This window comes from Anas platyrhynchos, chromosome 1, assembly GCF_047663525.1.
Source record: "Anas platyrhynchos isolate ZD024472 breed Pekin duck chromosome 1, IASCAAS_PekinDuck_T2T, whole genome shotgun sequence".
Lineage (NCBI taxonomy): Eukaryota > Metazoa > Chordata > Aves > Anseriformes > Anatidae > Anas > Anas platyrhynchos.
The window spans coordinates 89,681,384-89,707,737 of NC_092587.1; the positions used below are offsets into that span (position 1 = coordinate 89,681,384).

The following is a 26,354-nucleotide window of genomic DNA, read 5'->3' on the forward strand; positions in this document are numbered from 1 at the left end:
CTCTCCTGCCATCAGGCCTTTACATACTCTAAATATTTCTCATTGTCTGAAAAAAAGCGCCTCTGTCTATGCTGAAATACGGGCAACAGCAAAGAGCAAAACACTGAAAGGAATGTGACAGTAATGAGCTCCTTCAACACAGTAATTGCATGAATCAAAAAATGTACATACATAAATTTTCTGGGATTAGACTTAATTTAGGATAGCTTAAATTCCTGTGGATAACAGATGACTTTTAACGTGCTTAAAATCTGCGCAAAGATTTTAAGCACCAGCTCTATCTTAGGTAGGTTGCTTTGGAAGATGTGCTTCATCATCCATGCTATAGGGAGTCTGCCTCTCAATATTTCATTACTATCTTCCACTGCAGAGTTCAGCCTCTCCTGGTCTCCTTCAATCTCTCTCCACAGAGTATGTTCTGACTCGTGAAGATAACGTAAGATCACAGTCTCGATTAGTGAATTCAGATGTGAAGTCTGGAGTCTATTACTGCAGGGTAGGATAGGATAAAAAAAAAAGCCTGTTTTTACATTTAGAACATGAATGTTGATGCCAATGGCAATTTTGTTGTGATGAAGAGATATCTGTTTTTAGCACAGATCAGCAGGAGCACCCAACTCTGAAAATAATAATGAAACACTAATGACTGACTGCTCTGCTGTTTGCCAAGTTATACTATAGGGGGTTCGTAAAGGAGTATGAATACCATGTGTCAGATCACATCTCTCTGATGCAGATTGCAAATTGCAAATTACTGTCACACAACAAACTACGCTGCCATAAAGAATGGTATCCATTCCTCACCGCTCAGTCACATCCTCGTCAAGACCTTCCAACTTCCTCCTCTAAACCACCTCAAAGAGACACAACATGCTTCCTTCTTGCTCCACCAATCTACACATTTTCTGTGCCTTAGGCCTGTAAGTGGATTGCTCTTTAGCTGCTCGTAAGAGAATTTTCCAATTCCCACCCTCACCCGAAGTGCTCCCATCTCCTCCACCAGCGATGCCACCTTTGGACGCTAGAGAGCAGCCTCGAGACAACTTTTAGCCAGCGGGGAGCCTTCCAAGGCTTGTTGAGCCTTTAATCAACGCGGAGCTCTTAAAACCTGTTGAGAAAGGCAAGCAGCAGGTGAGTGATGTAGCCGGTACCGGAACACAGCATTTTATTTCAAGGTCAACATGGCTGTGGTTCAAAACTTTGGGAGGACTAATACCTACCTGCCAGCTTTTTACACTAAGTTTTTAGCCAGCAAACTTTCACAGAGCCTGCTGCAGAGCTTCAGAGTTAGCACCCAAGTAAGCAAGGGTTTTGAGAGCTGGGCAGCTTGATTTGTATGGTGCTGCCCTACACAAAATAATCCATGCCTTTCAGAAAGGCTAACTAGCTTGGGCATGGTGCTACTAACCCAATAGCTCCTCCTGCCTACCCACAGACTGTGCTGTTAGCGGGTTGGGTTCCTTTTTCCATTGTCCGTCAGTGTTCCATGATGTCTTCCAGCACAGGCTCTAAGGACAGAACGGGGATGGAGACTAAACTGCTCTTCCTTTAACAGATGCCATCCCTCGTATCTGAAACAAGGCAATACAAGGAAGTGTACAAGGCTGTTGCCTGTGTTTGTTGACTTAAAATAGCAAACCCAAGTCTCCCCATGGCTGTCACTTCACATCATGACAGCACGCAAGAAAACATCAGACTACAACTCAAAGTGGACATACATTTTGCCTTGCTACAGTTTGGGAGCTAAAAGAAATGTAACTCAGAACAAAGCCTGGCCTGCTGCAGGGAGAGCAGGTGCAGCCTTACACAGCACACAGCCCTCTCCCTTCCTTTCCCTCCATCAATCATTCCAACACCCTGACAGAAAGCCAGGGAAAACCCTGGAAATAACTAGAGCAAGTAATAAAAGCAAAACATTGTTAACGGTTATGAAGAACAGCGAAGAAGTCTCACAGTGAGATGGAGAAAGACAACAAGAGGTTTAGTTTTATTGAAGGACACTTATTTTCTTGGCATAAGGAAATTATTTCTTTGGCTAGGATGCAGAGAGAGATGATGAATGTATGCAACGACAGGAGGGAAATAATTCATGATTGTTCCCTCTCCTTATGAGTCACTCTGGCCTAAAAACATCTTCCAGAAACTTTTTGGCTGAATTTGGCTATATTAGGTTACAATGAACATCACCGGCTTTATCTATTTCAGAATATTGTGAATAACTTTCAAATGTGGTTGCTAGTCACTACTATGTGCAGAATTTAAACATGCAGAAAACTCTGAACTGTACACTTCATTTTAAGCTGAAATAGCAGTTAATGACCAACCAAACTACATTATTCTGAAGTATACAGCAAAAGTACTAACAACCACTTGTAATGTGTATATTCATACCTTTAGTAGTCATCATTATCCTCTTTACCTAGGGACAAAAAAAGAAAAATATGCAACCTATAGCAGCAGAGCACGTACAATTTATTAGAAGTAAATTTAACCTGGGATTAAATAAGAAACTGCAAGTGATGGTGTTCTGTCTTAAAAAAGATTTATATACCAATCTTAGAGTATTTTACAACTGTATGTCTCATCAACTCTAAATCATGATAGTCTGCATAATGACCAAGTACATTACCTGCAGAGGAAAGGGGTTGTGTTTCACTTCCAAAATGAGCAGCAACGGCACATTTCCAGCAGGTACCTCCCAAAGCTCTGTCGGAAGATTCCTTTAATACCACGTACTATCCTTAGCTTTAGAAAACAATGCAGCCCCAAAGAAATAGTTTGGCTACCAGTGCATGAAGCTCAACATCCTTGCAAAATGTAAAGAGAAGGGAAATTACCAGTCCTAACCTGGTCCCCTTGACTAACCAGGCTCTATTGGCTATGGTGGGTTACGTGCAGATGGGGGAGTCTTCTGCCAGTTCAGTTGCATCTGAAATAGTCCAGTCTGTGTTACCCATGATATCAGTATGACATCTACAAAGTGTCACTGAGGACGATCAAATGATGTATGAACGCATATGCATATGGAGAAAAAAAAAAAAAAAGAAAAAAACCAAGCCCTGTCTAGCGTAAAAATAAATATTGCTCTGGAGAACTTTTCCATGAGTTCTGAATTTAAAGTACTATGAACAGATAAGGAAATTCAGAATTCTCCCTTCCTCCACATGAAAAGGTGACATATATTCATTCAGCGTCTAACACTACCTACCACTTTGTTATTCGGTGACTTCATCAAAACAGCTGCCATAGTCAGATGGAATATGAAAAGCTACATTAGGAAGAAGAATGGCACCAAATTCAATTCATAGAATCAGTGAAGTCACCAAGATAAAACATCACACTTTCTTCATCCACTTTGAATAACAACACACTGAATTTACCTCAATTTCCCTTAAAAGAAGCCTTAGTGTTTGGGAGACCAAGTGTTTGGGAACTATCTTTGCACAGAATCTGCATTCCAAACTGTTTGCTTGTTTAAAAGCCCATAATACCTTTTCCATATAAATCTGAAGAGACAGTACAAGGGATGTCTTGAACCTGCTTGTGTCTCAACATCTTGAAAAACTATCAAGGAACATTGATAAGGTATCTGAAGTGAAAGTTTTCAAGAGCTCTCAGTCTATAGAAGTTGGGAACTGCTATAGAGACATGGACATCACCTGGATTACAACCAGGTGCAACAGCACATTTTGAAAAATCTCTTTTTGCATCCAGCTTCTTTAAAGAACTGATACTACTATTTTTCAAAGAGAATCAGCATCTGTGTTTCTTTTATGCTAAACAGAAGTAAACATATAGAAACATGCACCCAAACCTAAGGCTCATTTCAAAACTTCTTCTCTCAAAACCAATGTTTTTCTATTTTTGGTTGAGAGAGGTCGATGGGATATAGATCAAGAGCATTCCTGAACTGAGCGCAAACTGCCAGATGACCCTCAACTATAAATTCCCCTGTTTAGCCACAAGACAAACACATTACTGGTTCAGTTATAGTATTTTGCCAGTTGGCGTTAGCCAGAAAGCAAAGGGATATTTTTCAAGAGAAAAAGAGACTGCTTCCAAACCATTCATGGTGCCACTGCAGACCAGGTCAAGAACTCTGAGCACATGTATGGTTTGTTGTGTTGTCACCTGTCAACACAGACATGTTTGCAGAGGACCCTGAGCTGCTCTCAAATTAAAAAACATAAAAACACCGGAAAATCAAGTCTTCTGGATAGGACCCCTATACCTTGAAAACCAAATCTTCCTTGCCAAGATGCAAAAAGCCACAGGGCAACTGCATATACTGTTATCCCCTAGCAAGAAAATGAGAAATTTGGAAGATTTCGTAGATGCCCAATTACATTCCACTCCAAATGGGAAATGTAATATTGGATAAAGCTGAACTGGTTAACATAAAAAACATATAAGTTTTGTTTATTATTATTATTCTTAACAAGGCATTTCCTACTTTGAGTCTGACATAAGCTGAGCTGTCAAAACTTATGAAGAAACAACTATCACTGGGTAAGGCTGTAAAGGCAGAAAGCAATTACAATACTCTTTTCTGAGCTTATTTTGATGAAAAAGACAAAACATATATGTGCAAAATAATTACTATTCACAGCAATCATGGTTTGTCCAAACAGAATGGACCCCATTACTCTTAAGTATTGAAATCACTTATAAGTAAAGCAGTGCTCGTGCTTTCCTGTGGATTTAGAGTTCCCTAGCCCATTCAGGAAAGTACTCATAGCTTCAAATTCCTAGTGGGAGGTGTCTGGCTCTTAGATGCATCATAAGAACAGCTAAACAGCTTATATTCACCTATATAATAACTCTGGTAATACCAGGAGATTTGGTTTGGAAAATATGGAACATAAAAGGGCATCAAAAGCTCTCAAAAGCCCCCAAAGAGAACTCCGAGAATGGAACATACAAGTTGCAGACTAATGTTATCAAACTAGTTTTGCTGTTGTCGCGATGTACCACCTGGTCTTGACTACTGGGATCGTTTACAAGATGGAAACGAACGTTGTGATCTCCTGCACCTGTACACAAGCATAGCTCTCATAACAAGCCTTTCCTCTCACGGTGAACTGTTTGGTCATCTGTCACCTGCCCTAAGGATTTGCCTTCAGGTTATCAAAAAGAGAGTTAACGACGTTAAGAAGAGAACCTAAAATGCCAGAGGCATCGCTAAATGATCGGGACCAGTACAAACACGGAGTTAACCTACTGAGTCAATTCTTCACTCAGTCACTTCATTCAAGATGTTGGCTCAACCACAGTGAAATCAGTGACAAGGGAACATGCGCTGCAAGTGCCGAGTGTTCACAAAAAAGTGAAAAAACAGCAGAATAGGAGGAAGGCAACCTCTCTGACATGGTCACTGTGTGCAGAAACCAAAACTAGCCAGGTTTTGGGTCCGATGTTTGTGTGGGTTTCCCCCCCCCTCTTTCCTCTATAGAAGAGCTGAGAAAAGTCAAACATGACACGGACTTAAGTTCGCTGAAATTCCTCAGGCATTGGTTATGTACTTTCCACAGATGTTAGCTGTTTTCAAGTGGAAATTACAGTGTCAGACGCTATTTTCTCAGAAAAACAGTTATAAACTCTTTTGATCAGAAGAGCTTTAGTTCATTTTCACATGAGTCAGGGTGAACAATTTCTAGATGGCCCTTTGGGAACAACCTTTGGATGTGAAAAGCCACAAGTTCTTCAAGCAGCATGACAATAGAAAACTGGAGGTATCTTCTGCAACATGAAGCTGGGGGAAGGGACTGGTGGGAAGAAATGAATGAGGACTATAGGGATTTTCCAAAAGAGCATGTGAGGAAGCAGCCAGTAACATGACATAGCACACTTATTTCCCAAACAGCATTCAGTCTCTAAGGTACAAAAAGGGTTTTTCTAGCTTTCAAAACAACTAACAAAACTGCCAACTGTTACTCAATGCATCATCAAGTAAGGGAGGGGTGTGTGTGTGTGTGAAAGAGAAGAGACAGAGATGGAGACAGAGAGCACTGATCTTTTACAACTTTAACCAATACGGTGCAATTATGGTGAAGTTACAAGTGAAAACTCCAGACATGTATCCCAGGGTTTTCTTCTGCAGGGTACTGTATAGCTGGACTAAAAGCTGTACACACAAAATTGCAGGAAAAAAGTGCCATGAGATCTTGGTATCACAATCTTCCACAATAAAGATTATAAATGCAAGGGAGGTGGAGGAAGTGCTTTTATTTTAACCTTCTAGTAATTAGACAAGATAAATACAATACCTGGCTGAATTATATGAATTATCATTCATATCAGCACTATCATGGTGGGCCTTAAAAACTAATAATGGTGGAAGATGTTCCTCAATAAATGCATTTAATGGAGATTGATGACTCGTTATTAACACTTCAGATGTTTATTTTTGGTCCCATCAGTTACAAACTTACTGTCAAATTTACTTCTGAATTCAGAGAAATCAGAAAGAATCTCAGAGAATCCTGAGGATGAAAACCAAGAGCAGAGAACAAGTTCTGAGTATTAAAACCCCATAAGAAGAACAGTGTTTCTTGCAGCTCCTGATTCTAACAACCTACATCAAAAATCTCATTTAAAAAGCCTACAAAGTCGAGAGGAGATGAAAATAAATCTTCACATGTTCCTCAGCAAATCTCACGATTATGAGATGGGCTATCTATGGAAAACCATGAGAAGAATGCACTATCATTTAGTGGCATTTAGTGCCAACATTATTTGCCACCACCTGATCCTGCTTTTGTTCACAAACTTAGTCGCCTCAGGTCAGAATTCAGAGTACATCTCAAACCCCAAAAGGCACAACTGTAATTGTTACATTTAAAAATGATAATTGTAAACACACACAGGACTTAAGGTTTTTAATTACTTTGAGTCTCATTATACTGTAGACACAGAGTAATTGACGTACATTGACGTAATTGAGTAAACTCTCCTGTGAAGAGTTTACCTGGTTAAAAGCCTCAATCCACAGTCTCCTCCAATTCTGCTGGAGGACCACAAAAAGGAAGCAAGACCTTTCACAGCTAAGGATGTATTTGTTGAGCAGCTTGTAGATTTTGAGGGAGGAGCTTCTTCTGTTACATTTGCTATTAAAAATAGAAAACAAACAATGACACACCAACCCCCTCCAAAAATCCAACCAGTATATCAACAATGATAAGCAGTTCATAAATAATAAACACAAAAGGAATTTTCTTATCCATCTAGTTAAGTGAGCAAAGTTCATCTTTCTTTCTCATTTGTCTTCTCTTTTCCTTCCTTATCTAAAAAAACAGTAAGATAACCAGCATTCCCCCTACTTGCTCTATTTACATCACTTACTTCATGCTTGCTGTCTTACTGACATGATGGCAAAAGCAGTGTTGGCCAGTTATGACATTTTTGTTGCATTCCTCTTTTAACACTTTGATGAAGAAATTTAGTATAAGAGCTAGATTCCTGTAAAATAATGCTTAAAATAATCATACTAAACATCTTGAAGCATCAACCTTGCACGTTGCCAAAGGTCAAAATGATCCAAACACACTGCAATAAAGATTTCCCTGTTTCAGAACATAATGTTTCATTCCCTTTGCCTTCATCCAGCTATCAAGATACTCACAGTTCTTGCTCTGAAATGACTAAGGCTTTTGTAAAAATAACTCTTTTCTTCCTTCCCAACTCAGCTTCATACCTGACTCTCATAAAACATTGGGTATACACGTAATGCAAAAATATTTGTTAAGACATTCAAAACCAGTTAATAAAAATATATCAGCAGCAGCCTGCCTCAGGCATTGATTTGCAAGCCCAAAGCAAGTTTCAGCTATGACTCTGAACACTGGCAATGCATTTGGCTTTTAAGGCTCTTGCTTTACCACAAAATTCAATACATATTTTGAACTTTAAGGTCAATGGTGTTCACTGTTTTATATTCCATATATCAGTTCTAAAAAATGTACAGTCCCAAAAGATAGGCTCTTTTGTCTTTCCTGGGAGTTTCATTAAAATATCTGGACTCTGCTAAACAATCACTTCAAAATTGAAAGATGCTCATCACAACAGCATACTGCAATTACATCTTACAAGCTAGCTATACAGTTTCATGCAAGGCAAAAACTAAACAGAATATTTGAGGCTTCCCACTTTCAGAACACAAGTTTTCTTTTTACAAACATGTTTCATGGTATCATTGAGGCTGGAGGGGAGCTCTTGAGATCATCTTCTCCAACTCTTAAATTCAAAGAGCTAAAGCAGCTTGCCCAAGACTGTGTCCAGACAGCTTTTGAATACCTCCAAAGACGGAGACTCCACAACCTCCCTAGGAAACCAGTTACGGTGTTTGATCACCCTCACAGTACTAGAGTTTGTTCTAGTGTACAGATGGAACTTCACGTGTTTTAATGTGTGCCCATTGCCTCTTGTTGTGTCAATAGGCTCTAATGAAAAGAGTCTGGCTCCATTTTTTTCATTCCCTCCCATCAAGTAGTTATACACACTGTCAAGACTCCCCACTGAGCCTGCTCTGATCCAGGCTACAGTCACACTTGTGGATCAAATGCCTTGAACAAGCATACCACGTAAGAGACTGGAAGCACTGGGGTCCTCATCAGCTTCTAGATCAACCTGTAGGTATATTCTGCTCCTTAGTGTAAAGAGAAGTAAGACAGAAGACCATTTGGCATTCAAATAGTAACTGGACAGGACCCCTGTAAAGTGCTTTTGTTAAAGCAATTAAAAAAAAATAATAAACATTCATTACAACATAGTTCAATGCTGGTGTCCAGACAAGAAGTCACATACGAGCTAAACAATTGCCTTTTTCTGCTTCTTTTTTTTTTTTTTTTTTACTGAAAACTGGAAATTTTCAATTTTCATTGAAAATTGAGACGTGATGATTATGTAGACTCCTCACAGAAATCAAAATGAAAGGAGAATTAAAAATAAATAAATTAAAAAGCTGTAACCATCTTGACGAACTCTGACAGCAAAGCAGGCCAGAAGGGGATAATATTTGACAGAAAACGAGCAATTTATTTTCACACACCCACTGTACCAACTGTTATGCTGAAGGTCACTATTAAGAAAACCACTTGAAAACACTCGTTTTGTCATTGACTGAGATGATTCCAAGTTTACAAGGTTTTCTCAATTTTAGAATTGGTATTTGGTAGCTCTCAAATCCACACCTAGAAGAATCAGTATGAAATAGTAAGTCATTAGGGCTTGTAAAAGAAGTAGCTATCTTGGGTAGTTTATAGAGAGACTCAACAATCCATAAGTTTATAAGGCCAAATAACTCAACTATTCCAATATCAACACCTCCTTTTGTAGTCAGAAACTTGGAACTGCACAGAAAGACTAGCAGCTGTTCTAAGAAAGAAAAAGATATGAACAGCAAACACCTCAGCAAATTCAGATTGGGAGTTGAAGGTCTCTGAAGAATTCTAAAAGTCCTGAAACCAGAATAAAGCCTTCTGTTTCTGTGTTAAACTATTCCAGAAATACTAAGTCTATCACAACCTCATTATTCCTTATCTAGCAACATGCTACTAAAAGAAGCAACACTTATGACCAAAACTCAAAACTTCAGTTTCTCAAGATCTCAGATTATTTGTTTTATATTAGCAGCAAAAACAATTTGATAACCCGTAAAGGACATGCAGATTCCACTGCCTTTTTTGGTTAAAACAAGCTTCATAATTGTCAACAATGAATTATGCCAGATAATCTGTTTCAAAGACCTACTTAATACGTATTGATTGATGTATGTACTCTAATTCCACTACACATGACATTTCAGAATTACTTTCATTCTCAGTGACAACAAACCACATCATAAGCATTAACACCTGAGATTTTAATTTATAATGAATGTATCAAGCCAAAAGCAAGTAGAAGAAAGTGTTCTTGTGGAAATTCTTCAATATTTGAGGCTTTTAGTTATGTTCTGCTACACAGCTGGTGTAAATTAAATATGTGAATATGACCAGTTATGGTTGGTCATTTTTGTTGGTATAAGCAAATCCCTACCTACAACTAAATAGTACCAAAGGCTGATATTAAATTGCACTAGTCCTGCTCTGCTAATATTGCACAAAGAACTGTCCCAGCTTAGCAAGCTCCTCAGTGTCATGTCAACTAACTCCTCCACCATAAGATGAAAACACAGATGTACAGCAGTGTGATTTGAGAGATCTTCCAAGACTGGTAAAATGAAGATAAATGAAGAGTTTTAGCATCTGTCTGAGATAACAATACCAGGAACATAATCTGAGAACAGTTCTGGAATGAAACAATCTTGTATAAGAGGCAGGTTTCACCTGAACCTTAAAAGAATCGGGCTGGTGGCATATTCAAATCAAAAAGGTCACAAACAAGATTATACACCAAAGAATGAAAGAAATCCAGCAGGTGCAGAAGATGGCACAAAGCGTCAATGCTATTATAGATGAAGATGCAGAAGTTCTGTATCCTCAAAGCAATGGAGAACAGGAAATTGAAGGCCATTTTTATCATCTACTTGACTTACAGAAAGCACAATATCAAGGGAAAACATTGGCACAAATACCAGTACCTAACTAGTCTTTGTCTAAGAAGAAAATATAACAGTAATCAGGCTTCAGCTATTTCTGTTTGGACAAATATCCTAAATGTATGTAACACAGTAGCTATGTTTTTAGACCATACCTATGACTGTTTCATGGAACGACTGTTAGGGAAGCCACAAGAGAAGGCAATGAGACTCTTGGATGTGGGTTGCATGGAGGTTCAGATTTTAAAATTTACTTGTGAGCAGTTTCCTTGTAACAGCAACCATAACATACTATATTAAACACTCCCACAGCTTTGCTGAAGGCTGAAAAGTACTTACCTGCATGTAAAGTGAAAATTACTTAAGCATACAATACTGAAAAGCACAGGGTTCATACATACTGCCTGGCAAAAGAAAGCTTCATCCGCAAACAACACAGTAAGTGAAATTATTGAAAATAAGGGAAAATGTTACATAACACTAACATTGTGCCCAAATGATCAATGTCAGTATTAAAAAAAATAATACAAAAATCTAACAGATTTAACTGTAAAAAACAACAACAACAAAACCACGGTAGGACAGAGTTTGAAACGCAGCTGACACACGGAAGCAGAACTCATAATAAATCTTTCTTCAAATCCATCAGGAGAAGGAAGCCTGCCAGAGATTATGTAGGGCCAACTGATAAATGAGAAAAAGGAACACTTAAAGAAGATACATCCATCTGCAGCAAAGCTAAATGACTTCTTGGTACTGGTTTTCACTGAGGCTTGGTATCTGATAACCTGAATAAAAAATGTGACATCTGTTAAATAAATAAAAATATAACCAACAAAAAACACGTGCATTCAGGAAAGCTGCAGGGAACTACAGGCCTGAAAGCTTGGATTCTGTAATAGAAAAATCAAGAGGAAGTGTAAGAAAGCAGACAAGGCATTACTATGATCTCTGGAAGGTTTTGAAGAAGCTGACTTGTAGATAACAACGTGGTTAATTTATGTTTATTTTGAAAAGTCTTTCACCAAATCCTCCCTTAAATCTGTTAAGGAACCTCAAAAAACATGGTGAAAGACAACAGGTCTCTGAAGAGATAATTAAGAGAAAAGAATCAAAGAGATGCATTTGTAATCCTCTTTCTGAACAGTTGTATCTTTCCCAGATGACTCTAAACCAAACAAGTTTGAAAGCACAGGCAAGGACAGAGAAACTGGGTAATGGTCAAGGGTTCAGTGTCAGAGGCAATACTTGAATTCAAAAGACAGTGACGCAATTTTTCCCCGTAAGAATTAACATAGTGGACAACTGATACACATGGGAAAAAAGAAATGCACGTGTTTTAAATACACTGGAACAATATATATAGCATGGAAAACAGAAGAAGCATGAGAATAAGAATCAGCAACTGGAAGAGATGTTGGCTTTTAAGAACAGATCATCACTTTGAAATATCTCTGCTTCTTCATTCGTGAGATTAAATGACTAACTAAAATCTCCTACTTGTAAGCATTCTTGACATTTCTTTCCAAACAGTTGGATTGAAAAATGACAACAGGGACTGACTTTTACCATCTTTTTTCCAAAATCCTACCTTCTCTTCTTCAGAAAAGAATATTTTCAAGGAAGAAAAAAGATTACTGATGAGGGCGCTTGACAAAACAACATCTTCGTCTGGAAGTCCCTCTGAGAAAAAAAATATCACAAGTCTGAATTAAGTGTGCTTCTCATAGTCACTACCAGGGACAAGAAACTGGTTGGGACCCCTGGTCCAACCTAGTACAGATTATGCTCTTCGCATTCTTTGCGTCCAAGTGGAAATTAATCTACTTAGCATACATACAAGTCTGATGAGTTTACAAAGCTTAAAAAAAAAAAAAAAAAAGAAAAGTAATGAAAGACATACTACCAGTAAAATGAGGCAACTATCTCTATCAAGCATACCACTATAACAAATCAAACTTTACTCATTCATAGAATCATAAATTTGGCTGAGAATTAAAAGTATATCAAACTGATGTTTAACTGAAAAGTTCCAAATTCTCACTAAGTGTCATTAACATGACTTTCCAGCTACACCCCCTTCTGAGATTTCACAATAACGGATTTGTTAAAAAAACTTTCTATGTCATTACATCACCATTTCTATGTATAAATATATTTTTACATAGTTTTTAGCTTTAGTTTTGCAAAGACATTAATTTATAATCTTTTCTCACCTTGGTATCTGCTTATTTTCACAAAATTTACCTATTGGCAGACCAAGAAACAACTTTATTAGTAAACTGCAAGTGGAAAATGGCATACATGACAAGTAAATAGCCAAATTACCTTTTGAACAAACCTCAAGTAAACTAAATTCACCGTTCAATGCTAGTTTTTCCTTAAAGTACAATGCTAGTTTTTCCTTAAAGTACATGGCTCACTTTTAAACCAGGAATAAATCCACATTGGGAATAGGAGTACTTTATCGATCTTAAACACTTGGTAACAGAGGTTAAAAAAATCTCAAACAGTACAATATCCATGGATTCAATTTGACAAAAAAAAAAAAAAAGATACTGTGTCTGCTAGTGCAGACACAGTATCATGATTACATCTGACATAAGACATAAAAAATATAGGAAATGAACATATATTTAAGCAGAAAAATCCACAATTTTGAATTTTTTTTTTTTACATAAATACAAAAATTTGACACATGAAGCTCCAAGCAATCTATGCTTCCCCCTTCAATCTTTTCTAGTCTATTGTGAAATATCAGATCCTATGTTATGGTTACCTCTTCAGACAAAACATTCTGATGTTCATCATCCGTGAACTTCCTCTTTTGAAGATGTTATTCTTGTGACTAGCAATATCAAAAATGAGTGAGGCAAAACGTTTACACATCCCCAAGGGAGAGGCTCAACTCAGCTTTTCAAGCTTTCCTAACCTTAGTCAGCAGGCTTGTGTGATAAACCCACACACCCAGTACTTTCTTGAAATAATTCTCAGGGAAAAAATGGGAGGGAATAGAAAAATCAAATCAAATAAATCAGCCAAGCAATGAGCACTTGACTCACGTCTAGGTTGACACCATATATTTTACCAGATTCCAATAATAGCTACATCATGTCTTTATACAACATCCAACATAGCCCAGCAAGCAGCGAAATCATGGAGATTCTAAGAGAATATACGTTTCTCAGACAAACAGGTAACTAGGCAAGGATTTTATCCCACAAAAAGCTAAATTAACTAGTATTAGCTTGCAAAGTCAAGAAATCAGACGTTAGTAACAGCAAGGGTCGCACGCACCCTTAATCCATCGTGATAAAATACTACTAAGCCAAATTCCCCCAAGAAACCTGCCTCATTCACTATACAGGATGGTTTGTGCTCTCTGAATAGAGTAGTTGAATAACTTGTGGTGAGAAAATGCAACACATGGCAAGGAATCCTGAAAATCCCAAGACACGGTAAATTATATATGACAGGAGAATTAGGAAACTCTGGAAAAGAGCTTGGAAAAAAAAACCATTTTTGATATGATGGTATAAGCACTATCTACTTTTAATGTTAATTTTCAAGAAATATTCGAATAAAAGGGTGGATTTGAAAGATGACGTGAAGCTTTGTTTGATACATCCGTATGCTGTAGCCTGACAGTTTGGTCCCAGAAACAGTTGCCTTCTCTTGAAAATGGAGATAAGCTGCGGACAGACAGAAAGACATTTTTCAGCTACATATCCTTACATCCTTTTCTCATTTAGTGTAAGAAAATAATTGTGTCTAGGCTGTTAGAACAAGTTCAATCATCATCTTAAAACCATCAATTTATTAATGCAAAATGAAATTAATATGATTTTGATATTGATGCTTACCCTATCTTTGTCTAAATAAGTAGAGATATGTCAAAATGAACAGCTAGGCTGTACCTTCCCCTGATTAAAGTAAAAAAAAAAAAAAAATATATATATATATATATATATATACAAACAAGCTGAAATATAAATATATTTATATAAATATACTTATACTTTATAAATATAAATATAAATATACAATATAAATATATTACAAACAAGCTGAAAAGAAAAATAATGCATGCTAACAACTTTCAAGACATTATAGGACATGTAGCAGTTTCCTAAATATTTTTACTAAAATCTCTACAGAGCCATCAGAAGTTTTGCTGCTTGTCCAGTTGTCAGAGGGAGAACCTGTCCCGGAAAACGCTGTGCTAGACACACTAGTGTGATGCCATTTCTTTGAGGCGTAGTATTAACAATTGTTTAAGAAGTCAATAATAGATGTTCTGGTATGTTTTACATTAGAAAATTTCACCAGGCCAACACGAGAATTATTTTGTCAGACTGCTAATAAATGCCATTGCCTCAGTTTTGATCATAGATGATTAAGCTGCAAGTATTTTTTTATTGCCTTAGGCTAAAGTCACTTGGCACTGTAACAGCAAAAGCTAGGGAATTTTAGCTTACTAGAAGTTTTCCTGATAATTCTATTTTTCATGAACATGTTTACAGCTAACCATCAGGCTTTAAGATGCTTGCACAATCCTTTAACCTGTGCCCTACGCATGCACAATTCCACGTAATACAAAAGATTTAGAATCACCACCTTCAGAAAGCAGCAAGAAGACAGTTGCCAAACTTAAGCAAGGGGCAGCGGAAATGAAATTCATTAAATTTCAAGGAAAAAAGGCGTTTGTGCATGTTGTTGTCTCAAATGAACGAATAGCAACTCTTCTGACAAAAAAAAAAAACTAAAAGTTGAGTTGAAAAAGCCTCTGCACTGTGACTGAGACAGATTCTGCCTTTCCCCCCAGCCGCCACCACCACCAAGCACATACCTCTGGTGCTTCTTCCCTTTCTGCAGGTGAACCAAACCAGATGAAAACCAGTGGAAAAACATGGGACAGCCTTCCTAAAGGAAGCAACAAAAAGAACATAGTTGGAAAGCCTGGCCACCCTGATTTGCTTGAAAAGTGCAGACCCTTCACCGATACACTTCCAAGCTCAAAGCTCAAACATCACGATGATATTCATTAAAGAAACTGAAATTCTGCTGAAACTCGACAGGAGAGCAGAGGATGAAAAAAAAAATTCCTTTTGTCTGCTGACATTATTGCTTTATTATCTGACTGGCCTGTCACCAAAATCTTGTTTAGTCTAGCATCAAGTTTATCTTCTTCCCGTTGATTAAGACCTGGTACTCAAGCAGTAGACCCAGATGTAATCTAAAAATAGTATCCACTCTCAGGCATAAAGCTTAGAGAAAAAATGTATGTTGCAGTGGAGAAGAAACAAACACCTCAAAAAATCTGAATAATGTTCAAATAGCTTCACATATATTAACAGAAATTTTATTCTTGGTCAAGCCTACAACGAGCTGCACTCTTTATAGAAACTGATCAAGAAAATGCTGAAAATTAATTAATCTTTGACAAGGGCCCACATTTTCACTGGCATTTTGGAAGACTGTAATTTTGATGTGCTACAGGACTTTAGCCAGCGCAAAGATTTGCCCAGAGAACAGTAACATAGTGGCAAAATAACAAAGATGAAGATAATGACCTTAAATAATGGTGATCACTAAGCCAAATGTTTCTGTCTTGGGAACTTGGGATCCTTTTGGGTAAGTGCAGATAGAAAAGCGGATTGGTTCTTCCAAATCTTAGAAATTCAGCAAAATTTAGGTTAGGGATCTGCTGATTTATAATTTATGATGATTTGCAAGTTGCAAAAAGACAGCAATTCCACATCTTTCATAATTACAGAATCACAGAATCATCTAGGTTGGAAGAGACCTCCAAGATCATCGAGTCCAACCTCTGACCTAACACTAACCAGTCCTCCACTAAACCATATCACTCAGCTCTACATCTAAGCATCTTTAAAGACCTCCAGGGACGATGACTCAAACACTTCCCTGGGCAGCCTATCCCAATGCCTAACAACCCTTTCAAGATATATGGCAGAAGTGAAAGAACTTACCATAAATGCACAATTATTCCCATCTTTTTACGTCCTTGTATGGGGGAAATGGAAATTTTGCTTTGGGAAGCTTGCTAGTGTTGCTCATCTAAATAAAAATGGCATGATATTAGAAAAAATGCATTAGAAGTCCACAACTCTATACATCATTAATTCAAAACAAAACGTTATTTGTTCTGCCAGTCACGGAGGTATGACCAGTTGCACAAATCAGTATTGTTTCCATGCTGTAATGACATTTGTATCCTAGAGAGAGCTGGACTCAGCAGTTTTATCTGCAATAACTGTGTGTAATAAACTACACATATATAACAACAATTTGATTATGAGGATTATTGCTCAAACTCTTCTGTTTATTTCATTGGAATTATTAGTGCTAATCATATCCAACCGTGTGTGGCTATTCTCTCTTTGCACACACTTCATGGGATCTGAGCTGGTTTTCCTCATTTACCTACAAATCACAGTGCCATGTGCCCAAGAGGTTTTCATGCCAGTGCTGTTAGCAGAGAGCCAAATCTCCATTAATATTTCCTTTCAATGCCCACAGCGTGGTTCGGCCCTGAACTAAGAAGAGTCAATAGCTAGAGTAATCCCACAGTTCAGAGGCTGAAACACTGACAGCATAATTCCATTGCTATACAACTTCCACATGGGGAAGGAAAGAAACTTTTGGCACAGACAGCGTACTTTCCAGAGTAAAAATTTCATCATTTACTTCTCCCCTTTCAATTCTACGCAGAGTTACCAAGCCTGCTATGCTTGGACAACTGCCTGGTGGTTTACTCAGCCTGAGGTAAGCAGGGGGTGCTTCAAAGCTCATCCAGATCCACTTGTGATACCATAGTGATAGTTTATTTTCTACATAAAGCACCACTGCCTATTTCTGCAGTTGATTCTTTGAGGATTTTATACTCACTGAATCTCTGTCTTCCTCCAGGAGGTCGATTAGAGGAGAAAATACAAAAATCTTTTTTTTTTTTTTCTACTGTGGCAGAGACTCAGACACACAATATTTGGCACAGTTGTACTTCAAAAAAATCCCAATGTGGACGTAGTTTTACTGGCAAACAAATACTAGTTAATGTCACATTTTGCTGAATTAGGCTGAGCAGTTTTTCAATGATTTATACTTTTTCCATTGCTACAAGGTTTCAGCAGTCCAACAATTTTCCTAACCCAACTGTCCTTAAAATAAATAAGCCCTTCAGCAACAGAAAACAAGCCTGAAGTCAGGCCCAGATCCAGGGTAAAATTTACACCATTTAAAGTCACTTCCTTCAAGAGATGGCAGGACAGAGGGTGTCCTCATTTAACACAACATCCCTATATCTCCATTTCTGGTTTCAAGCTTTGTGTTGGAATTATTTTATTTGGGGGAATACAGTAATGATTTCCTCACATAATGTAAGTATTTCCACATCATAAGCCTTTTCACACAGAAACTTCCTAAATATTTGAAGTGGCTGAGAGTTCCCAAATTCCAAAAGAAACAACATGACTCCCTCCCAATCTTGCCCAGTATATTTTTCAAGGAAAAACACAGGTGCAAAACTGTCAATAGACTTTCGCCTGCAGGCTAAATGGCAGTGAGTGCTGAAAGCAAGCAGAATGCATACAAATAGCTTGCATTTTTGTCTGACTTCATACTGTCTAGGACTTTAACCAATACATTAAAAAAAAAAAAAAAAAAAAAAAAAGAAAAGGACTTTCATTTAAGGGTATTTCTTTCTACAGAGAAGGAGAAAAGATGGTGAGGATGAGCAGCATTCGTGTTGTTGTTCTTCTCTCATGTAGACAGGACTTGAAGCAACTACAAACTCCCACTTAGAGAGTATTCTGTACATGTGTACACTTTCATATGCACAAAAGCTAGTAACATGTTTCAACTGCTTACAACAAGGAAAAACAATTGACAGCTGTGCCAGCACTTAATTTTGGATAGACAAAGCCTCTTTAAGTCTTCTGTGAACTTCAGTGAAACCTTCTAGCCATAGAGCAATAAAATAAAATTGTCGGTCTTGAGAGAATGAAAAATCATAAACAATATTACATTCTGATCGTTCACTTGCATTAATTAATCACAGAATCACAGAATGGCTTGGGTTGGAAGGAACCTTACAGATCCTCTAACTCCAACACCTCTGCCATAGGCAGGAATGCCACCCACTAGATCTAGTTATGGTACTAAAAGTATACATGCCAAATACGAAATTGCCATCCTTCAGCACCTAGTATATGCAAGCTACTCCAAAAAACAACTAAAATTCTAATAACCAAAGGAATAAATGGAAACTGTAAAGCAGTTTATGGAGCAATATCGTAATAGGTTATGGAAATAAAAGCTCTGCTGCTCACAAAGCAGCTGAAACTATCTTAAGATAAGCCACTTCAAAGTTGCCAGAACAGACAAAGGGTTAACCTGCTCAATGACAGAAATTAGTGGTGATGAATTGGTGGCACAGCTGAAACCCAATTAATGACAATGCAGAATTTATATTCTTAAACACTGTCCTGGTCAAAAATGTTTTAAAAACCCTTGTCCTGGCCTTCTGTTATAAAGAACGGGGTGGCGGTGATGGAGAAATTACCAATTCTGAGCAATTTCTTTATTCAAGCTGTGGCTTGAATCATTCACTGACAACATGAAATAATAAACGCAGTTACTGGTCAGTCTCCACATCGTTACTGGAAAAGCATCTCAAAGAATTCAGAAGTGTGGCCTGCATCTCACCTACCTAGACAGCCAAGGAGAGGGCACATAACCTAACACAACACTGAGCTTGACACACACTAACCAAACTCTTGGCACAAACTTTTGGGCTTCATTTCTTCCCCAAACCACAGGAACACCAAGCACCAGCCCTTCCAAAATTAACTTGAATGTATTGTGAGAAACACCATTCACGTTTTTCCTTGAATTTAATCACACAAACCCAGCTGAGAACAACATCCCCATCATCTCATCTCCTCTGGCCACGACTTGTACTAACTCTGCAGTCAGTACTCAACAGCCTGCCTTGCCCTGGTTCGCAGTCAGTACAACGCAGTCTAGCACAGGGCTGCTACTACAAATGGAAAATCTCCAATTCCCAGGGGCACGTGCAATGTGTGGCTCAGGTCACACCCTTACTGACATAGTACACTGTGTTCAAAGGCTCACAGCTTCTTCAAACACCACTTCCCCCTCAATGCGTGCCAAAATAACAATCCCAAAAAGCCACCACCCACATGAACTTTTAAACTTTTTTCAAAAGAGCGTATTTACTACTAAACCTTTGTCTTGCCTATTTCTAAATGACTGGAAAAAAAAAAAAAAAAGCTGAATTAAACCAGAATGCAAGATGCAAGACCTAAGACAATTATACTAACTGGATTAGATTTAAATGCATAAAGTGAAACTGAATACCATGAATATCAAACCAAAATATTCAATACTTCAAAACCTACTTTCAGCTATTTAGAGGACTGTTATTTGTAAAAGTCTGCCCACCTTTCTTCCAAGTTAAATATCCAGATACCTGTCTCTCCAAGGAGACTAAGGAAACTAGAAGCACCTTTCTGCAAATAAAATAAATAAATAAATAAATAAGGCAACAAATAATATCAATGCAATTTTTACAGTGGAAGGAAGTCATTAATTTACCATATGAATCTACCTGTGTTTCAGCTTGAAGCTCAAAATACACTAATTAGTTTTGAAAAAAGAGACAAAAAGCATTGTAGCAAGTGTTTTGATGACTTCACTATGCTAATCAGCAAAAATGATGGTTGATTGAGTAATCAAAATAATTAGGAAAGAAACAGACAACAAAAGAAAGAATAACATAAATATATCACGTATAATTCAGGGCATAACAACACAACTCTTCTCAGTTCACATCCTTATTCTGTGAAATGTGTTCATATGATTCGTGTCAATATGGAATAATGCTAGGGCTGCACGGTATGATGAATGTGACCTTCTGTCCTACAGACCCTTGTATAACCACAAGTCGAAGAAAAACAGAGTGGTTACTGTATATAGTTCTTGTATGTTGCAAAGGAATGTTTTAGCAAGTCGTGTCAATAGAGAGCTTGAAGGGAAACGTAGTTGTAGGCTTTTCCTTGAAGTCTCTGATATCTGGAGGGTTCAGAATAACTGCTAACTATTACGACTATTGCATAGGACACTACGCAAGTCTCTGATATCTGGCCAGGAGCTTAAGTAGACGGGGAAAGCTGAAGAACGACTGAAAGACAAAGCTTGCAGGGGACGCTGCACAAGTCTCTGACATACAGCCAAGTTGGACAAAGGAAAAGGACAAGAGGGAGGAAGACTATGAGCCTTCAGCATGAAGACTCCCCGTGCACCCAGCACTCTTTACGTGCCTTTTATTAACCCCACAAATAAACCTCATAAAGCTAAGTTGACTCAGAATTTATAACAGTATGGTGAAAACTGTTGCACTCCAAGTTGGGAAGGGGAGAGGAAAATGTTCACGTATATGTGAGAATTGTACTCAAACAGCTGATTACACCTCTGCATACACCTTTTAAGGGAAAACTTTAAACCTGAGAAGCAACAGGCAGTCTTCTACGTTTCCTGATATGATATCATGATAGATGATATAGGTATGATATCATCCTTTGATATCATACCTATAGTCTGCTGCAGGCTGAAAAGTAGCCTGTGCCTCAGGTACCGTTTTATGCCTTTGCTTTTGTTACTACATCCCTGTAAGTCTTCAAAAGGGAAATGAAATTATCCTACCCAGAAGAAACACCGTCCAGAAGACACTTGAGTTGTTAGGGCCTGAATTCTCAACGAAACCAAAGGCAGGGATCTTACTGACCTGGAGAAAGAGGCTTTAATCTCTCCTGGCTTGTTTACTCCTGAAGGAGCGTGAAAGAGACGCGTGTCCTTGTACGTGAAGAGGAGGTGAAGGAACAGCTAGTGCAAGGAATGCACAAATCCGTTGCGCCAGACTAATAGCTGGTTGGCTCTGAGCTGGGAGACTGCAACAGAAAAACAGAATTATCTAGGTTGGAAGAGACCTCCAAGATCACCGAGTCCAACCTCTGACCTAACACTAACCAGTCTCCAACTAAACCATATCACTGAGCTCTACATCTGAATGTCTTTTAAAGACACCCAGGGATGGAGGCTCAACCACTTCCCTGGGCAGCCCACTCCAATGCCTAACAGACCTTTCGGTAAAGAAGTTCTTCCTAATATCCAACCTAAACCTCCCCTGGCACAACTTCAGGCCATTTCTCCTCGTACTGTCACCAGGTACACGGGAAAACGGACCAACCATCACCTCGCTACAGCCTCCTTTAAGGTACCTGTAGAGAGCGATAAGCTTGCCCCTGAGCCTTCTCTTTTCCAGGCTGAACAATCCCAGAGAAGGAGGAGGGAGGGCGAGTGAACGGCTGTGTGGTGCTTAGCTGCCGGCCGGGGGAAACCACGACGACAGCAATGTAGTCATGTAACCAAATTAAAGCCTAAACTTTCAGCCTGGTCCTTGACCTGAACAGGGAGTGAGGATCCAGATCCTGGCATTTATACGTGATAGTTTATATGCAGCCTAAGTAAATACTGCAGTCGGAGGTCATGGCGCTAGATTTTGAAAAGTCTGGCATAAAGAAGAGATCTCAGAAAAGCAAATTTAAACAACATTAATGTCAAGTAAAGTCTTTCTGATTGCTGTATTCTTTATCTGTCGTGACTAGACAGATGAAAATCTATGACAGCAATTTTGCCTTTAAGGTCATTTCTTTTTCTTTATTTCTTTTATTTACATTGATTTATCTTATTTTAACAGACTCTGTACTAATTTTCCTCACAGAATGACTAGCAGAAATACGACCCTTATATGCCCTTCGTAATTAATTAATTAGGTCAACTCTAACCACTAAGCAGCTTGTCAGCTTATTTCTATTAGCGATAAGGAGCAATTGAACCTAAAACACAGAAGCCAGGTTGATGAGCCTATTCCACAAGGTCTCATGACTCCACACATGTGAAGTGAAATCTGCCAGCTGGAGATCATTTGACCTTTGCTATATAATAAGCATGAGGAATGATGGGAAGAACTGCCACTCCAGGAGAGTTTGAGGTTTAGACTACCTAAGTTGCTTTTCTAGGGTTCTGCTGAAACAGACTCAGTATTTCAGAGTAGGCTGCTTTTTCTTCATGTTTTCTACCATTTCTACGATATAGCTTTGGAGACTCTATGAACAGGTAACATCGGGGGTGACTACTCAGAAAAGGAAAACCCTGATGATGCTACTGCCCCATGAAGACGTTCGGCAGCGACTCAAATTTGGAAACGAGCAGGTAAGCATTCATGGGTCCTACAGTGGCTTTGTGTTTGGGAGCTTCAGCACTTGCTTTACCTTGTGAGGCGTCGGGCAGGGTCCGCGGCGTCGGGCAGGGTCCGCGGCGTCGGGCAGGGTCCGCGGCGTCGGCAGGGTCCGCGGCGTCGGCAGGGTTTTGAAAAAAGAGACAAAAAGCATTATAGCAAGTGTTTTGATGACTTCTACGATATAGCTTTGGAGACTCTATGAACAGGTAACATCGGGGGTGACTACTCAGAACAGGAAAAGCCTGATAATGCTACTGCCCCATGAAGTCGTTCAGCAACGACTCAAATTTGGAAACGAGCAGGTAAGCATTCATGGGTCCTACAGTGGCTTTGTGTTTGGGAGCTTGAGCACTTGCTTTACCTTGTGAGGCGTCGGACGAGTGGGGGGCGCAGCCCCGTCGGACGAGTGGGGGGCGCAGCCCCGTCGGACGAGTGGGGGGCGCAGCCCCGTCGGACGAGTGGGGGGCGCAGCCCCGTCGGACGAGTGGGGGGCGCAGCCCCGTCGGACGAGTGGGGGGCGCAGCCCCGTCGGACGAGTGGGGGGCGCAGCCCCGTCGGACGAGTGGGGGGCGCAGCCCCGTCGGACGAGTGGGGGGCGCAGCCCCGTCGGACGAGTGGGGGGCGCAGCCCCGTCGGACGAGTGGGGGGCGCAGCCCCGTCGGACGAGTGGGGGGCGCAGCCCCGTCGGACGAGTGGGGGGCGCAGCCCCGTCGGACGAGTGGGGGGCGCAGCCCCGTCGGACGAGTGGGGGGCGCAGCCCCGTCGGACGAGTGGGGGGCGCAGCCCCGTCGGACGAGTGGGGGGCGCAGCCCCGTCGGACGAGTGGGGGGCGCAGCCCCGTCGGACGAGTGGGGGGCGCAGCCCCGTCGGACGAGTGGGGGGCGCAGCCCCGTCGGACGAGTGGGGGGCGCAGCCCCGTCGGACGAGTGGGGGGCGCAGCCCCGTCGGACGAGTGGGGGGCGCAGCCCCGTCGGACGAGTGGGGGGCGCAGCCCCGTCGGACGAGTGGGGGGCGCAGCCCCGTCGGACGAGTGGGGGGCGCAGCCCCGTCGGACGAGTGGGGGGCGCAGCCCCGTCGGACGAGTGGGGGGCGCAGCCCCGTCGGACGAGTGGGGGGCGCAGCCCCGTCGGACGAGTGGGGGGCGCAGCCCCGTCGGACGAGTGGGGGGCGCAGCCCCGTCGGACGAGTGGGGGGCGCAGCCCCGTCGGACGAGTGGGGGGCGCAGCCCCGTCGGACGAGTGGGGGGCGCAGCCCCGTCGGACGAGTGGGGGGCGCAGCCCCGTCGGACGAGTGGGGGGCGCAGCCCCGTCGGACGAGTGGGGGGCGCAGCCCCGTCGGACGAGTGGGGGGCGCAGCCCCGTCGGACGAGTGGGGGGCGCAGCCCCGTCGGACGAGTGGGGGGCGCAGCCCCGTCGGACGAGTGGGGGGCGCAGCCCCGTCGGACGAGTGGGGGGCGCAGCCCCGTCGGACGAGTGGGGGGCGCAGCCCCGTCGGACGAGTGGGGGGCGCAGCCCCGTCGGACGAGTGGGGGGCGCAGCCCCGTCGGACGAGTGGGGGGCGCAGCCCCGTCGGACGAGTGGGGGGCGCAGCCCCGTCGGACGAGTGGGGGGCGCAGCCCCGTCGGACGAGTGGGGGGCGCAGCCCCGTCGGACGAGTGGGGGGCGCAGCCCCGTCGGACGAGTGGGGGGCGCAGCCCCGTCGGACGAGTGGGGGGCGCAGCCCCGTCGGACGAGTGGGGGGCGCAGCCCCGTCGGACGAGTGGGGGGCGCAGCCCCGTCGGACGAGTGGGGGGCGCAGCCCCGTCGGACGAGTGGGGGGCGCAGCCCCGTCGGACGAGTGGGGGGCGCAGCCCCGTCGGACGAGTGGGGGGCGCAGCCCCGTCGGACGAGTGGGGGGCGCAGCCCCGTCGGACGAGTGGGGGGCGCAGCCCCGTCGGACGAGTGGGGGGCGCAGCCCCGTCGGACGAGTGGGGGGCGCAGCCCCGTCGGACGAGTGGGGGGCGCAGCCCCGTCGGACGAGTGGGGGGCGCAGCCCCGTCGGACGAGTGGGGGGCGCAGCCCCGTCGGACGAGTGGGGGGCGCAGCCCCGTCGGACGAGTGGGGGGCGCAGCCCCGTCGGACGAGTGGGGGGCGCAGCCCCGTCGGACGAGTGGGGGGCGCAGCCCCGTCGGACGAGTGGGGGGCGCAGCCCCGTCGGACGAGTGGGGGGCGCAGCCCCGTCGGACGAGTGGGGGGCGCAGCCCCGTCGGACGAGTGGGGGGCGCAGCCCCGTCGGACGAGTGGGGGGCGCAGCCCCGTCGGACGAGTGGGGGGCGCAGCCCCGTCGGACGAGTGGGGGGCGCAGCCCCGTCGGACGAGTGGGGGGCGCAGCCCCGTCGGACGAGTGGGGGGCGCAGCCCCGTCGGACGAGTGGGGGGCGCAGCCCCGTCGGACGAGTGGGGGGCGCAGCCCCGTCGGACGAGTGGGGGGCGCAGCCCCGTCGGACGAGTGGGGGGCGCAGCCCCGTCGGACGAGTGGGGGGCGCAGCCCCGTCGGACGAGTGGGGGGCGCAGCCCCGTCGGACGAGTGGGGGGCGCAGCCCCGTCGGACGAGTGGGGGGCGCAGCCCCGTCGGACGAGTGGGGGGCGCAGCCCCGTCGGACGAGTGGGGGGCGCAGCCCCGTCGGACGAGTGGGGGGCGCAGCCCCGTCGGACGAGTGGGGGGCGCAGCCCCGTCGGACGAGTGGGGGGCGCAGCCCCGTCGGACGAGTGGGGGGCGCAGCCCCGTCGGACGAGTGGGGGGCGCAGCCCCGTCGGACGAGTGGGGGGCGCAGCCCCGTCGGACGAGTGGGGGGCGCAGCCCCGTCGGACGAGTGGGGGGCGCAGCCCCGTCGGACGAGTGGGGGGCGCAGCCCCGTCGGACGAGTGGGGGGCGCAGCCCCGTCGGACGAGTGGGGGGCGCAGCCCCGTCGGACGAGTGGGGGGCGCAGCCCCGTCGGACGAGTGGGGGGCGCAGCCCCGTCGGACGAGTGGGGGGCGCAGCCCCGTCGGACGAGTGGGGGGCGCAGCCCCGTCGGACGAGTGGGGGGCGCAGCCCCGTCGGACGAGTGGGGGGCGCAGCCCCGTCGGACGAGTGGGGGGCGCAGCCCCGTCGGACGAGTGGGGGGCGCAGCCCCGTCGGACGAGTGGGGGGCGCAGCCCCGTCGGACGAGTGGGGGGCGCAGCCCCGTCGGACGAGTGGGGGGCGCAGCCCCGTCGGACGAGTGGGGGGCGCAGCCCCGTCGGACGAGTGGGGGGCGCAGCCCCGTCGGACGAGTGGGGGGCGCAGCCCCGTCGGACGAGTGGGGGGCGCAGCCCCGTCGGACGAGTGGGGGGCGCAGCCCCGTCGGACGAGTGGGGGGCGCAGCCCCGTCGGACGAGTGGGGGGCGCAGCCCCGTCGGACGAGTGGGGGGCGCAGCCCCGTCGGACGAGTGGGGGGCGCAGCCCCGTCGGACGAGTG

General features: G+C 43.5%; 2 long non-coding RNA genes across 2 annotated transcripts; both read right to left on the reverse strand.

Moving 5' to 3' along the window:
- Positions 1-1,123: 1,123 nt before the first annotated feature.
- LOC139998721 (uncharacterized) lies at positions 1,124-12,208 on the reverse strand. The gene is made up of 3 exons (XR_011803497.1): positions 12,126-12,208; positions 2,392-2,419; positions 1,124-1,571 (listed from the first exon to the last, which is right to left on the reverse strand). It is a non-coding gene; the product is annotated as an uncharacterized lncRNA (long non-coding RNA).
- Positions 12,209-13,589: 1,381 nt separating this feature from the next.
- LOC113841825 (uncharacterized) lies at positions 13,590-23,371 on the reverse strand. Its single transcript, XR_005262174.2, has 6 exons — positions 22,909-23,371; positions 21,363-21,525; positions 20,021-20,088; positions 16,528-16,615; positions 15,384-15,457; positions 13,590-14,226 (listed from the first exon to the last, which is right to left on the reverse strand). It is a non-coding gene; the product is annotated as an uncharacterized lncRNA (long non-coding RNA).
- Positions 23,372-26,354: the final 2,983 nt, after the last annotated feature.